Here is a 16139-nt window from a genome sequence, read left to right as displayed (position 1 = left end):
TCTGTAATACAAAGGGAGTGGTTCAGAAGACATTTTCATTTCACTTGGCCATCATTAAGCACAACAGCAGGTGAGATGAATTTTTCCTCCTTTCCAGACTGGCTGTTTTATCAATGCAGAGGACACCTACCTGTGCTTACACACCCAGCCAGCCAAAACTTACAGCTATAAGAAGCCAAATGTCTCGCATTTGCAGCAGCTATCTACAGAGTCCTGGTTTCCTGAGTATTAAGCATCTTGGTTTCTTGGCCACATGTTCTCCCTGCCAAGAGTTCCAGCTATTGGGGTTGTTTCAGCCACTGTAGCAGTGTTTATCTACTGGTTTCATATTTTCTAGTCTCTATGCTGTTGTACTCAGATTGAAGAGCTAACAAAGCAATTTGTTTTTTTAGCTTTTAGCATAGAATTGTAGGACAGGACCTTGAGAAGCCTTCTAACCCTGTTCCCCTGCACTCATGGTAGAATTAAGTATTACCTAACCCCTTCCTGACATCTCTGTGTCTAACCTGCTCTTGAAAATCTCCAATGATGGACATACAATACACTCTTGGGGTTCATTAATTAACAAGGTAAAGAATGAGAAAGATAAATCTTCAATAAAACACAGTGTAGAGCATCTCTGCTCACAGCCATGTGGTGTTCTCAGTGTCCACCTCCAGGGTAAATCTCTGCATGTCTTTGTTCAGAATACTGTCACTTATGAGACAGTGTCTTTAAATTACAAACCTCTGAAAAACCATCTCAGCTCTTAAAGAACAAATTATCTCTTATGTACATATAATTAACAACTGACAACTATTTAGCAATTCTTGATTTAAATTCCCACCCACGTAGTACATTTCCATAAACCCAGTGTGTCAACTACCTAGAGAGGAGTGGCTACCAGCACATTACTCTTGATTGAGTCTTTACCACTCACTTTCCTTGAATACCCTTTCTCTAGGCAGAGTAGCCATTCTCCATGTGTCTTTCAGGATGTTTAATCTCCCACTCTGATCTTCTCAGTATCAGCCTGTCATTAGAGCCTGAGTTGTTCTCTTGTTCCTTTGTGTGTTGATGATAAAGGATCAGTCATATGGGAAATGCCACTGGCCACATCTACTGTCAATATACTGGAACTTTCTGAGATTATGCGTAGATTCCTTTGATTATGTCAAAATGTGTTCCCCTCTTCTGTCTAGGCTTGCGTATAGCTGTTCTTCAACGGTCCCAGGTATTAGAGGTATGAGCCCTCTGGCAAACTGTATCACCTCAGTTAAGAGGTGGTAGATCACGGGATCTTTTTGTCAAAATAATTTTTCTGGTTCCACTTCTAATTTCCTTTCATCTTCTGTAGGGCTTCATTGATATATGAGACTTCAGCAAATTGTCGCTAAATGGTAAATTAGATCTGATTCTTCCCATTGTCAGCGGAGCCAGAGAGAAGCCATTCTCCGAGGTGTAATTCAATAAACCTGTGATGCCGTACACAAATCCCCCTCCTTCCCATTAAAACTAATTTTCATAAGGTTCTTTACTGTCTGTACAGATCGTTCCACAAGGCCATTTGTTTGGTGGTAATTTGGACCTGTGATGAAAATCCCAATCTATGGCAAATTGCCTAAAATCTCAACCAGAAAACTGCAGTCCACATGGCTAAACATCTCACCTGGAATTCCATGACTGGAGAAGATTCCCTTCATGTTGGTCATCAGTAACTTACTATTAGCACCATGCAGAATGAATACTGCTGGAGACATGGAAGAAGAATTTGCAACTATTAAATAATCTCTTGGTGTCTGGTAATGGTCAATGCCTACCTTCTCATAAGGTCTTTGTGGAATTGGATGAGGTCCCAGCATCTCTGCGTGTTGACATGGCTTGTATTTCAGCACAAAAAGCAGTTTCCTACCACATAAGTAATGTTACAATTGATCTGCAGCCAATACAGCACCTCTTGTGCTTGCTGCTTGCACATCTCAATTCCTAGACAACTCTTGTGGATCTTGTGATGCATTATTTCTTCAAGCCACCCTTCAATTATCACTTCTTTCAGAATTCATAATGATTCATCTTTCTCCAGTTCCCCTCTTATTTGTTGCCGTTTCCTGTCAGCTATGGAAATTGACTTTACAAGCAGATCTCCCTAGACTAGCACCTCTGTCTCTAAAGTCTTCTTTTGTTTTGTGAGAGATACTTCTCTGGAAAGTTTATCTCTAGGGAATGTGAATTTACTGGAAGTGGAGGTCACAACCAAATCGCACTTTTGCAGCTTTAGCATCATGTTTTCAATTGTTAAGACAGTCATTTAGCACAGGTTGAACCTTTCTAGTCTGACACCCTTGGGACCTGACCTGTACCGAACCAGAGAATTTGTTGGACCACAATGTTGACTAACAGGATTGCCAGCATTTCCATGGCTTAGTGGGCTCTTAGAAGACATTTAGAGGTAAATTAGAACTAAATAATAGCACAAAAAACTGAAAGCCAGGACTGGTGGCTATAAACAAACTTTACAGGACTACAGGAAGCTTGGCCACGCTTGTGATAAGTGGTTGTCTGGCTAACTAAAATGGTACTGTACTATGGAGTTGCCAGATGACAAGTGCTGGACTAGAGATTTTCCATCTGTAGTTTGCAAAATAATGCTATCAAGGGCTTGTGGTACATTTCACATTCCACTCTGTCCATAAATATACTGATTGTCTTTCTCATAAGCAAATAATATTTCCAATAGCTCCTTCTCGATGTATGCATATATAGGTCCTGCCTCAAGTTAGTGATTTAGATCCATATATCACTAATTGTTGACAAACCTCATGCTTCTGTAAAATCACTGCACCCTGCCCAGACTGCTGAAATTTCAAATAGGCCTTCCTGGTGCATAGAATTCAACATTGATTCTTGTACCAGTCATTGCTTTAAACTTCCCATGATCCCCCCCGATCTGTGTTCTATTACCATTTGTTTTTATTCTCTTTGGTAGATATACTGGGTAGGAATTTTCCAAGATAATTAATCATTCCCAGGAACCACTGGACATCACTGGTGATGTGGCATTATTTCAATGGTTGAACATTTTCCTCTTACCAGGTTTTAAACTTCATTGGAACTAACATCCCCAAGAAAAGTCAGTTCTGTAATCCCTAAAACACATATCTCTCTATTGAGTTTGAGGTTTGCAGTGCTAGTTGCATCCAGGATTTCCTGGAGTCTATGAGCATGCTGCTCTTTCTGCCGAGCCCCAGGTGATGATGTCATCCATTGAAGTGTCAACACCATTCATACGATCAGTGATCCCATGTATGGTTTTGTGGTGCGCTTTGGGTGCTGAAGGTATGCCAGAGGGTAAACGTGAGAATCTGTATCTTCCAAATGGGGTATTAAATGTGCATAGTTTTAAGCTTTCTTCAGTTAATTCTAGCTGCCAAAAACCCAAGGATGCATCCAATTTACTGAAATATTAAGCATTTGCAAGCTGAGGCATAATCTCGTCTCTCGTTGGTAATTTGAAATGTTCTCCTTTTATAGCCTTTTTGAGGTCTCTGAGATCTAAGCAAATGGCTATTATTTTTCTCCACAGTGGTGAGGGAGCTCACCCATTCGGTTGGCTCTTCGATTTTTTATATTACTTTTATTGCTTCCATCCTTGTATGCCCACCCTGTATCCACATTCACTCTCACAGGCTCTCTCATTCAGTTCTTTCATCTGGCTCGATAGATCCCAGTATGTCTACGGAAAAGCTCTTCAACTAGATCGTCTTTAACTTGATTTTTCTGCACTTGGGATGTGTAGCATGTTGCAAAACAATTCTTTCCTCGCACATTTCCGATAGAATTTCCCGAAGGCAACAGACTGATAAGACCCATGCTGTGATTCCCTACTTCCCATATGACTGTCTGTACCAGCAGAGCTGACAACTAACATGGGCCTGGAGCAAGATATGGGGGGCTAGGCCTCTGACTCTGGAAGGCGCACGATCAAAGGCAGTCAGCCGTTAGCATCACCCAGAGCACAGCAGTGGCAGTGATGCTCCCACAGTGTTTCAAAGGGGCCCAGAGCTCCTGGCCACTACCACCATTATTGCAGCAGTAGCCTTGGCTGGGAGCTCTGGGACCCTTTGAAATGCCAGGCCCCCCTGAAGATTCCCCTTCTCTACTATTTATTGGGCCTAGACTTTCTCCAAACAGCAGTTTTCATAGCAAGTGGGTCCATTCATTGAATTGAACTATTCTGGCTATAGTCTTTTCTGCTTAGTACATGGATTCAGTTCTTTGGCTTGCATTTTTACAGTCTCTTCTGCCCTGCATATTTGGAGAGCTTCTCCTAAAGTTAAGTTTCCTACTTGGAGCTGGCTCTCTCTGAACACATTGTGTTTAATGCCACTAATGATTCTGTCTCTGACATGCTGGCTGCTCACCAATATGGTAGGCATTGAGAGAACACAAAGGAAGAGGTAAAGGTGAGGGAGGAGGAGGAGGCAGTGCCCTCCCTCATAATTTTTGTATCACTGGCAAGGGAACTCACCATGGATGTGGGGTACACCCAGTCCTCTGCTCAAGGAAAGGATTTGAACTTGAGTTTCTAACCTCTCTGACGAGTGCCCTTACCACCTCACTCTGAGGTATTGTGGTAGGAGTTACTCAATCTCTCTTGTTGAGGCTGTTCTAGTGTATATAATTAAACAGTCCTTGGACCAGAGAGATGGGGGAATCACCCTTTAGTTCAGTGATGAGGGTAAAATATCCTGGACCAAACTTCCTATGTTGTGTCCACAAAAATTGTGTGGACATCTACGGAACCAAGATGAACCCAATGGCAGTGATGACTTTCAGTTGCATTTATATAAAGATTTTGGATCAAATATCCCTGTGGCTCCTTGATATGTTGAAGGAGCCCACAAAGAGTGGTTCTGTACCTTCCATGATGCAAAAAACAGTTAAATCAGTTATACCCCAGCCAGGGAAATATCTCTCAAACTGCACATGGTATGGGACTAGTGCTGATGAATCATGGTGCCAAGATTCTCTCCTAAGCCTTTGTTTCTAGGTTGAGAAAAAAAGCTATTACTCAAATCACACATGTAAATCAGGTTGTATTTGTTAACTCTAGCCATGGGCCAGACAGGTTAAGGTTCCCTGTTGGTACAATCACAATATCACAGTGCTCAGGGGAACCTTTGGCAGCATTATTGCAAAATCCTGCAAAATGCAGTAGAGCTGGCTGGGATTCTCTACAGTCTTCAGCAGAATGGGCTTAACTGACCACTTTAGCATTTGAATAGGATTTCTCTGCAGGATCCCCTATTCTTAGATAACCACCAGAAACAATATGAGAACCATGCACACTAGAGAGACAAAGAAGCCAAAATGCTGAAGCCACTGCTCTTCAACACAGTGCTAGAACCACTGGAGTGCACAATTGAGGTCTGTGCTGCTCTCTGGGAGATTAAGATTGATCGTACAGTACAAAGAACCTATTTGCTGGTTCTACTCTCTAATCCACATGAGCTGCAAGCTGCTGTTGCACTGCCTAGACTGACTCCTAACCATTGGTGCCCACCTCAGGGCCAACCATCAAACTGGCACTATTCTTTTAATTAGATTTCACCAAGCCCAAAACAAATGTGAACTCTGGGATCATGAACATGGAGTGATGGGCCGTTCCCTTAGAATCTCCAGCCTCTCTGTCCATTCAGACTGAATTTAGTGATAAACAGTCACTTACCCCAGAAATCACATCACATTCAGATTGCTTCCAGTCTTAAAGGACCAGTCACCCTACAAATCAACTGGTGCCCTACATCTTACAGCAAAGACATGACCTATTGACAATCTTGTAATAAGCTAGCTAAAGGTTGTTTGACTAGGGGAAAAATAATAGCGTTATTTACACATTGAATAAAGCAATCACACAAATGACTCTCAATACAGCCTTTTAAGACTGAGACCTATTTTGAGCAAAACTAACATACAGGTCACTGAGCTGGTCTCCCTATACGAGTTTGTTAGTTCTTACCCAATGTCTGGGCAAGAGCTGGCATCAGGCCTATCAGTCTCACATGCAGATTATTAGAACTCTTTGAATGGTTTGGGGCTTGCCCCAGTTATGCTTGTGTTGGGACAAGTTGGAGTATTGGGTCTAATTACACATACAGGGGCTTGCTTAGTCAGTAAGAATTACAGTGGCAGCAGACAGCCCTAAAATATCTAGGCATAGTAATCCTCAGAGATGAAAAGCAGATAACTGGGGGCTAAACTAATTTGAACTATCAGACATGTCACTAATGACCTGAATAAATGGCAAACTACCTCTTTGAGCCTCCGGGAGAAAAAAACTCTAGATACAAATGAACATGTGACCCAGATTAATGGCCTCTGGCGACTGGACTCCCTCTCCCAATTTCCCAACACTAGTTTTGGAAAAGTCTGAAAGAGCCTTAAACATTTGTTGTTGTGAGCAGGGAATGGCCAGGCATCTCCTTTCAGATACTTCAGCTACCTGGGTGAACTAACACTCTAACCATGCATGCAGCCTATCAGATATGAGCAGTGTTCTCTGTAAGATGAGCACTTGGGCGGCCGCCCAGGAGATATTCAGGTGTTGCCCAGCTGATTAGCAGAGTGCCCACAGCCAGCAGCCTGTGTTTCTATGGGTGGTGAACATCTGCACAAACTTTGGTGCACATAACAAAATTTATTTTGCGCATGGATGTCAAAAATAGAGTGAACGCTGGATATGAGCCAATTTAATATACTAGCACAAATATCACCCTTCATTGGATGTCCAGGCCCTAATCTGGAGGAATCCCCTGCTACAATATGGCAGCATGGTGGGAAGAGGATATGTGGACAAACTAGATCAAATGTAGCTTAGATACCTATCACAATAACTGATCAGTACGATGACACCATTCACTTCCCTCCAGCTCCAACCTGACCTGTCCAAAGCCCCAGAACTCCTCAAAAGTTGAGTTTAGCTATGCCCCCGGACCAGGAGCTTTGCTGTATGAATTCTGAACTACTCACCAAAGAGTTAATACCAACTAGAAGAAGGCAAAAAAGGAGCAAAGAACCAGCAAAAAACATCTTATACCCACACTGGAACAGAGCAAAGTGAGAGATTAAAGAAGTGACCCTGGCCTTCCAATTGTCTCTCCTTCAAAAATTGAAGGAAGGATTCACTGTTCAACCCAACAGCTTTATGAAATGACTGCTGTCCCTAGCGCTCACTGTTTTTGCCTTCCTGAAAAGCATATATTGTATTGTCATTACAATACAAACAATACAATAATAATATTTATAGCAGGGCTTGCAGGATAAAAATGGAAAGTCATCAGCATGTTGGCTCTGTCAGTACTCAATAATCCCCAGGCTTTGCTGGGGAAAGATACAGATGTGCATGTAAATAGTTTCCCGTGCCTCTTCCCCATGTGCACATTCTACATATGTAGAGCATATGTGAAGACTCAGGGACCCAGTGGAAATGCAGCATGCGTGTAAATGGTTGCTTGCCTACATCTGCCTATTGAAGCACGTGTGTACATTGCTCTTTAGTGGCATCAGTAGAGTACAACGTTTTGAAGATGTAAGTCCTTCACGTGTTTCTCATTCACTTTAGGAGGCAGGAGATGATGGAGAAACAGTAGCACAGACCAGATGCTTTTGTACTCCTCCAGTAAGAGAGAGAAAGCCTAGTGTAAGGAACTCCAGGTCTCTTGGCTTTAGGATATCTACAAGGGGATGGAACCCATCCTGGTTGAGTGGAGGCAGGGAAAGCTTCATTCTCTAAGGACTCTGCTCCCTTTGCCTTCAGTAGCACAGGCCATGGCCATAACTGAAGATGACACCAGAAAACCTGCAGCAACTGCAGATGCTAGCCATTGACCACTCATTACACTGCAGTGCAGTTCAGCAGTGCAACCAGTGAAGATTCGTGGACGGGGCCAGTAAAGACTGGATATACAGTGGAGTTTTAATTTAATATTGGGTGGGAAGCCTCTAGCCCTGCCAAAACATCCCTTTTAAACTGTGTGCCTAATTCCTAAACAATTGAGTTTTAAGGTTTTTAATAATGCCTCAAATTTTTCCAGAACTCTGCTGCTGCTGTGGTAACATTTGCAAATGCAGAGCAGCCCTCGCTGCTTCACTTTTCATTTAAGCCTTCAGGAAAAACAAAATCTGGATTACTTTCAAATTACTGACCGAATTCAAAAAGACATCTTAGGCCTTTATGGGGCGAAGATAAAAGAACTAGCAGGCCCTGCTGTGCCAGGAAAAACTTTCACTTTCTGTGAAAAACGTTAAGAAATCAAAAGAAAGAATTTCAGAATTGGACAACGATGCGTGTACATGTCAGACCCTTGAGAGGAGATGATGCCTGTCATAAAATCTTGCTGGATTCATAAATAAGACTCAGTGTTCTACCCACAGGGAGTTAAGGTGGAAGATCTGACTGAAAGCTCTCTTTGTGATGGTCTGTTCTAGAGATTTATATGGAGGGAATGTCTCAGTATTTAGCCTCTTACTAAAACTGACCAAGTATTTGATAGCTTGGCTGCCGCCCTCATTGGAGCCTTGGGATACATCTGTGAAAGGTTTGTTAGTTTACTTGTTTTGCTCTTTCACTCTCAGGATGACCCAATCCTGTGAAGAGATGAATGACCTTATTTCATGTGGAAGCCCTCAAGATGTGTGGATGTTAGACACTTTGCATAATAAAGCCCCAAATGAGATCAAGAACCTCAAGCAGAAGGTTTTAATTCTTTGGCTGCTTTATTCCAATACCTGTTAGTCTGATCAAAATCTCTTTCCAAAAATATATTATTTCATCTCTTCCAAAGAGGAAGCATTTTAGCCAACAGAGTTGATCACTGCATGTTGTTAAAAGTGCAATTCCACTCTGAAAAGTTCCACCTTTTCAGCTGTGCTCTGGGGGTACATTTAGAGTCATGTTTGTTACTTTCATGACAAAAACTATGCCTTTGATATTATTTACTCCTTTGGGGGCCAACGCTATTTAGTCGACTTCACAGAATCACAGAAATCATAGGCCTGGAAGGGTCCTCAGGAGGTCATCTAGTCCAGCCCCCTGCTTCAAGCAGGATCAACCCCAACTAAATCATCCCAGCCAGGACCTTGTCCAGCCAGGACTTAAAAACCTCGAGGGATGGAGATCCACCACCTCTCCAGGCAACGGATTCCAATGCTTCACCAGCCTCCTGGTGAAGTAGTTTTTCCTAATATCTAACCTAAACATCTCCCTCTTCAACTCCTATTCCTTCTTGCACATTAAGAGTGGAATTATTCACTGCAGCAACCTGCATATAGGTTGGAGGGCGATTGTAAGAGGGAAGTGTTTAGAGGAGATATCAGGAGGTCACTCTGCCATCACATGGAACTCCAGCTGCATTGACACCATTTCTGTATAACATTTTTTTTAATAATGAACCAATTTACTGTAAGAAACAGGGAGTCCTTTCATGTTATAACCCGGCATGTGGTGCATAAAATATTTACTACAGCCCTTCTGCAAAGCCAGTCACTTACAGCACACTTGTACAACCATATTGCAGACAGTAGACTTTTATAGCACTTGGTCCTCAGGTCAATTCTTGAGATAACCTTGCCCAAGACAGTCCCCAGAGGAAAACAGTAATCTGTGAGGGGGTGGAACCCTCTGCCCACCACTGCGCAGATGAGGAGAGGCAGAGAAGGAGAAATGAGCATCCAAAACTGCCCCGCGCCTCTCCAACAGCTACCAACACCTGCCCCTTCTGTGAAAAGACCTGCAGCTCCAGAAATGGGCTGATCAGCTATCAACAGACACATAAATAGGAGGGTGACGGGAAGACGTCCTACTCATTATTGAGTGACCACTGAGAGAAGACAAGAGAGGTCGTCTGGTGATCATGAGTGTAAAGGGAAGACCACGGCATAAGTGTGAGGACTCCGGTCAAGTTTGCAGGGCTGAACGTGAACATTCTTTTAGTTTGCAACTGTGCGTATAGGCTGTATACGTCATGGAGACAATAAATGTGGCAACCTATGGTCTGCAAGGTCTTTGGGGACAGGACTACCTTTTGATTCTGTTTTTACAGCACCTAGTGCATCCAAGTCTTGGTCAATGACTGGGACTCTGAAGTGCTACAGTAACAAATACAATAATATAACTTCATTCTTCATACTAAACATCAACCAGCCTTTAGTGGAATGACGGTTGGTGTCTCCCTACACTCATTCAGCACACTTGATTGCGAGCACGGGAGGTAAATTCAGCCAACCAGTGAACCTTGCTTCCAATGAAAACATTAAATTACTGCACCATGTGCTTTGAAATTTATACAAATACATTATTTTCATGGGTTTTAAACTTACTTATACGGGCTTGCATCTTTTTGAGTTGAAGACTGAGTCCTTGGCTGAAGTCTTGTCCAAGTGCTCAGATTACATCCTGCTTTCCCAGCGGCTTATATGAAAATAGCAAACCTAACATCCTCCTCCTCTTGGCATTTCTTTATAGTGTCAAGGTACATTAAGGAGCCTGAGTGAAGCCTATGGAAATCAAGGAAGTGACTCCTATTGATTTCATTGGATTCTCACCAGGCCAGGACTCCTTCCCTGTGTTGCTGGTTGACAATGGGACAGGCAAACTGGGCTGGTTAGAATGAGAATGGAGGACATCTCCATATGAGGTGCAAATGCAGATCAGGGAGACCTCCCAGTGCTAGCTTTACCTGTGTTAGCATTGCTAAAACCAGCAGTGCAGATGCAGCAGTACAGATTTCAGCAGCACACCTGGACACCAGGGTGAAGGGTTGGTGTGTACAGCCCAAAGTGAAGCCCTCAACACTGCATCTACATTAATATTTTTAGCAATGCTGGGAAAGGTAAATCTTGTGCAGGCATGTCTGCCCAAGCTTTGTGCACACTGCGGACACCCTAACTTCAACCTTTACCCCAAACTTCAGCCAAACTGACATAAAACCATTTGAAGTTTCAAAAATTTACCTCCCCACTTTACACCATGCCCACTCTTATTTTACTTTCCTGCACGTGTCTTCCTGCCACCAGCTAGTTCCAGAGATTTAACTCCCATCCCCTTTCTCTGTAACTCTGCAGGACATCAAAGGCCTTTTAAAAACAAGAGCCAGCTGCAGAGTGAATCTGACATTTGTAGAAAGCTGAATCCAAATGCCAGGTTCTCTGGGCTCACAAAAGAGGCCTTCTGCAGAAGGAGAGGGCTTGGAGGTCTGCTCAGCTATCAGAGCCAATGCCTGTTGCTGAATCTATTGACTTTGCATTCCTAAGCAGGTGTGGGATTGATTTTAGAATCCTTTTGATTTGCTTTTCTCCCTTTGACTTGGAATATCCTTCATGCTCCAGTGCAACGTTCCCACCCCTGACAAGTTTTGAATATCCTGCCATGGTCACAGTTGGGGCTGTGGCAATACTACTTTAATAATGATGCATTAACTTTCTCTCTCACAATAGGTCATCCTCTCCAAAGGAAACTCAGCACAATGGCCTATAAACCATCTGCTGATTACACGGTAGACTAGACCTTCCCAGACCCTCATTTTATAGACTAGTGGACACAATATCTTACTCATTACCCTATACATATGGGACTTCAAAGCAATCTCCACCCAACATTGCACTGTGGATGCCTCATTCTTTCCAACTCAGTGCTAGTGCCAGACCACAAGCTCCAGTCCCGACCAGTGTTACATTTTTGCCAAATTCAACTTGAACACATGGGCCACAGACCTGCCCATGCTCCCAAAAGTCTCATCAGATGGGTGTGAGAAGGTTCTGCACTTGGTATAGGCTAGAGGGGTGGATTCCGGTTGCTTCACTTTATAACGGAAAACCATGGAGGTCTAAAACACATAAAAAGGAGACAATTTTTCTTCAGTACCCCAGCCAGCTGCATTCTTCTGCCAGTGAATGGAAACTAAGGGGGCAGAGTTGCAGCTGCATTGCAAAACATGTCAGCCTTCACACTGGTATTTCAATTTTCTAATGTACTGATTTTCCATTGGTCTCTAACCTTTCAATCCAAATTCTCTGACTTCAGTGCAACTCTCTAATACTGGTGGAAACTAATAAAACTCTATGGATACCCTCAGGTGTAAGCAAATAGCGGACTATTTCATGACTTGGACAATGTGTCCCACTGAGATGATTAAGAACTTGCTTTGTGCCCCTATGCAAGATATTTGGACCCTGTATCTAGGTGCACAGGGATAAATGAGTGTTATGTGCTTGCCTACTCCCTCCCTAGAGCAGGTTGGCTAGCTGCATGGAAAGAAATAGGGCAAGAGGTGAAGCATTGTCTCTGTTCTCCGCCCATTGCTAGCAAGGATGGGCAATAATAACTTGGTGCCATTATAGGCCTGCAGGGAATTACTCCCTACCTGAAGCAAATGGGAAAGACAGAATCCTGGAAGAACAACTATACACCACTCTTATTATAGACTGTGTGCTATAGACACAAGCTGGTCCAAAGAGCCATCTGGGAATCCTGCAAAACCTCTGAGGGTTTGTCTCCGCTATGCATTGGATCAATACTGCTGAGATCCATCTACTAGCGGTCGATTTATCTTTTCTGCTTAGACACAATAAATCAATCACCAAACAGTCTCCTGTCAACTCTGGTACTCCACCAGGACGAGATGAGTAGCCAGAGGCAACAGGAGAGCAGCCCCCGTTGACCTTACCATGGGAAGAGGCTGGGGTGAACACATCAACTTTACCTATGCTATTTGAGTAGCTGCAGTTGTATAGGATTTTTGACTGGGGGCTGGGGAGGTTTGTGTAGACAAGGTCTGAGGAGGGCAAAAATCAGTAGGTAGTAAGAGCTACCTATAGCCATGCTGAAGGTCAAAGTAAGGCAGAAGGGTGTTGTAATTACAGTCCAGTGTTGGAACAGGGGCTGTGTTGTCTGGATGAGATGTCCACCTCTAGGTTCTTCACCTCTCCTCTGGTGAATATCAGCATCGCAAGGCAACATCCCATGATGTGGCACCATTGTCCTTCTCTCAATAGAACACATTTTTATTCCCAAGGCTTTACGCGAGTTATTAATGAGCTCAAAGTGGGTACTGAATTAACCTTCCCAGTGATGGCATCCCTACCTATCTAAGGCACCATTGAAAACTGCTGTGTGGTGCCTTGAACACTGAAGGGACTAAGCAAGATTTGCTGCTTTCTTTTCATGTGGAAAGCCTGAGAGACTGGAAAACTGATCCTCTATACCAGAGGTCAGCAACCCCTGCACATCTATACAACAATTTTAAAACCCCAAGTTAGCTGATACAAGCCAGCCATCGGTGGCTAGTTGCTGTGTAGACATAACGTAAGAGAAAGAGTAGTCTCAGTTAACCATTTATGGATAGACTTGATGACTTAATAGATCTTTTACATTCCTAGTCACAGTCATATCTTTGGTAGCTACAAGAGGCATCTGAAGCCCTCGCTTTACCCCCCTCCCACCCTCTAGTTCACAAATGTCTTTGCTTCTGAAGAGACAGGAGGAGGTTGGGGAAGGCCTTGACTTCTGCAACCCAAGATAAATGGGCAATGACAAAGAGGATCTCCTCCTTAATAAACACACCCCGGAACAACAGCCAGACTAGAAGTGAGGTATAATGTTTCCTAACAGTTCTGTGCTTGCAAGCCTAGAAGGCTATGAATAAGATGTGTGTTTGTGGTGGGGTGAGGTATGCAAGTTACAGTCTGTGTTGATGGAATATGCATGTGCTGAAAACTGTGGGATGGAAGCATTAACAGAGTTGGACTGGGAGAAGAAGGAATGCTTCCAGGGTGCTATGTCCCTAGCTGTGGATTAGTTTGGACAGGTACGTAAGGCATATCCTGAACACCTGTTACTATAGGGTAATTTTTTTTTTTTTTAAGGATATAGCATGCCTTACTTCTGGCTGAGTCCCTGCATTAAAGTCAGGTTCTTTCAGTCTCCTGCAAAAACTGTTTCTCAGACTTTGCAGCCCAGTGGCACTTCCAATGTACTTATAAAGGGGCACAGGTTGAGGGTGGGATGTGGTGTCTGTAGGTCTGTGACGCAGGTACGAGGAATTGTTTGCAAACCCTGTTTATGAAACAATAGGGAACTGGAGCAGAAACAAAGCATGTGGGCCTGTATGTGGTGACCTTCAGCTAGTGCTACAGCTGTGTATGCACTCCATGTCTTCCCATACAGGTGGGACTCAAACCGGTATTCTTTCATCTCAACTCCCACTGAAGCTGATGAGGATTGGATCTCTCAAGAAATGCAGCACGAAGGAGGAGTGGGTGGGTGGAGTTGTTGGATCCAGGTTTTCACAACCCCATGCAAGAACACAGCCATGCAAAGTGCACGTACTTCCATTGCTTTGCAAACCACCCACCTTTATTAACAGAAAGAAGCTTCATTGGCTTCAAAAGGTTTAGGATTGTACAGGTTGAACCTCTCTAATCTGCAACTCTCTCCTGGCAACATCTGTAAGCAAGCATGATTTTAGTTAGCCAGGTGCCCACTTATCATGGGTTTCTCACAGTCCCATAAAATTTACTTAAGCCACCAGTCCTGGCTCTCAGTGTTCTGTGCTGTTATTTAGCTGTAATTTACCCTTAAAGGTCCTAAACATGTTTTCAGAGCCCAGTAAGCAGCGGACATATTGGAAATGTGCTAGACAATATTAACAATCCTGTGGTGCAGCTAATTCTCTTGTCCAGCATGGGTCAGGTCCTGAGGGTGCTGGATGAGATAGATTCAACCAGTACCACTTATTTCCACATGAGGTCACAGCATTTCATAGCTGCAATGGCATGCATGCATTTTTGCAGACACTGGAAAAATGTGCAGTGCATGACTATGTGCAAATGTCTGAATCTTCATGTAGCAACCTGAAAAAAATCGGGCCTGGTTGCTGACTTCAAACAGGGAAAAAATCCACTTGGAATATTAAGAGAAATAATAAAAAGCAGAACAAAGAAAATACATAATGTAAAAGCAGAAATAAACAGAAAGGAGAGAAGATCGCTTGTGCTAACTAGTGTAACAAATATTTGGCAAAGCTGTTGGCTTGTGGATGGGTTTAAGGCTTCAGTCTCACATTTGGTTTGGCTGCTGTAGTTTGAAAATTTAATAATAATAATAGGACAATTTACTATAGGAAACTCTAAAACTCCCTTGAGCACTGATCACGTCTCTGACCTTTCAAAGAGAGCTTCCACTTGTTGCCTTCACTGGATCTCTTGCTTTGTGAATTCGCCTTCTACTTCGGAAACTGAAGTGCCCCCGGATGGCTCCCATTATCGAATGCTATCTTGGATGCTGGGTTGCTAGTATTTTCACCTGGGGCCCAGACATTTTAGTCTGAGGACCAATGTTTTGTGTAAGCTGTGAGCTTGGGCCGCCATCCAGGAGAGCTTCAGGTGCTGCTCAGCTGATTAGCAGAGCACCCACAGAATTCACAGCTGGCAATATGTGTTTCTACTGGTGCACGTCCACACATACCTGGGTGTGCATAACAAAATTTATTCTGCAGAAGCATGAAAAAAAATTACAGGGACTGCTGCAGAGGACACTAAAGAAGAGCCCTTGTGAAAAGTGCTGTAGGGTCTTTCAATGACCAGACAGAACGGACAGGTCCTTGGCTTTTAAGATCTCACCCAAAATCCCTAAACTCAGTAAACAACTCGTTACTCAATTGATCTGCCTTGGAAAGATGAAGGGTTGTCTGCATTTTAGCAGGAGTAGACTCTGTCATTCTAGGGAGTCTCATTATTTCTAATCTCAAGCATATCCCTTCCCCCTATCTCCTATGGTTTATAGTCGTCAACTCATGTTTTGCTCCATAGGACAACTTGCTAAAACGTAACAGTTTATCCTTGTGTAGATCCCAGGGACTGACAACCCTTGTACATGCAATCAAGTACAAAGACAAATAGCCATTCATGCCGTGGGATCTCTAACATACTCTGCTCCAAATATAAATAAAGCAATAGTCCAAATAAAGTGGGCCACACTGAAGTTTGCTACACTTAGGGCCTGATTCTCCTCTCTCAATTGTCTACATGATGAGAAAAGCCACAGAAGTCAGACTCAGATCGATAGACTTTAGCTGCCAGAGAGTAAGTCACATCCCACAATCTCA

This window comes from Carettochelys insculpta, chromosome 15 (genome assembly GCF_033958435.1).
Source record: "Carettochelys insculpta isolate YL-2023 chromosome 15, ASM3395843v1, whole genome shotgun sequence".
In the NCBI taxonomy this organism is placed as follows: Eukaryota; Metazoa; Chordata; order Testudines; family Carettochelyidae; genus Carettochelys; species Carettochelys insculpta.
This window is presented reverse-complemented; position numbering follows the sequence as displayed.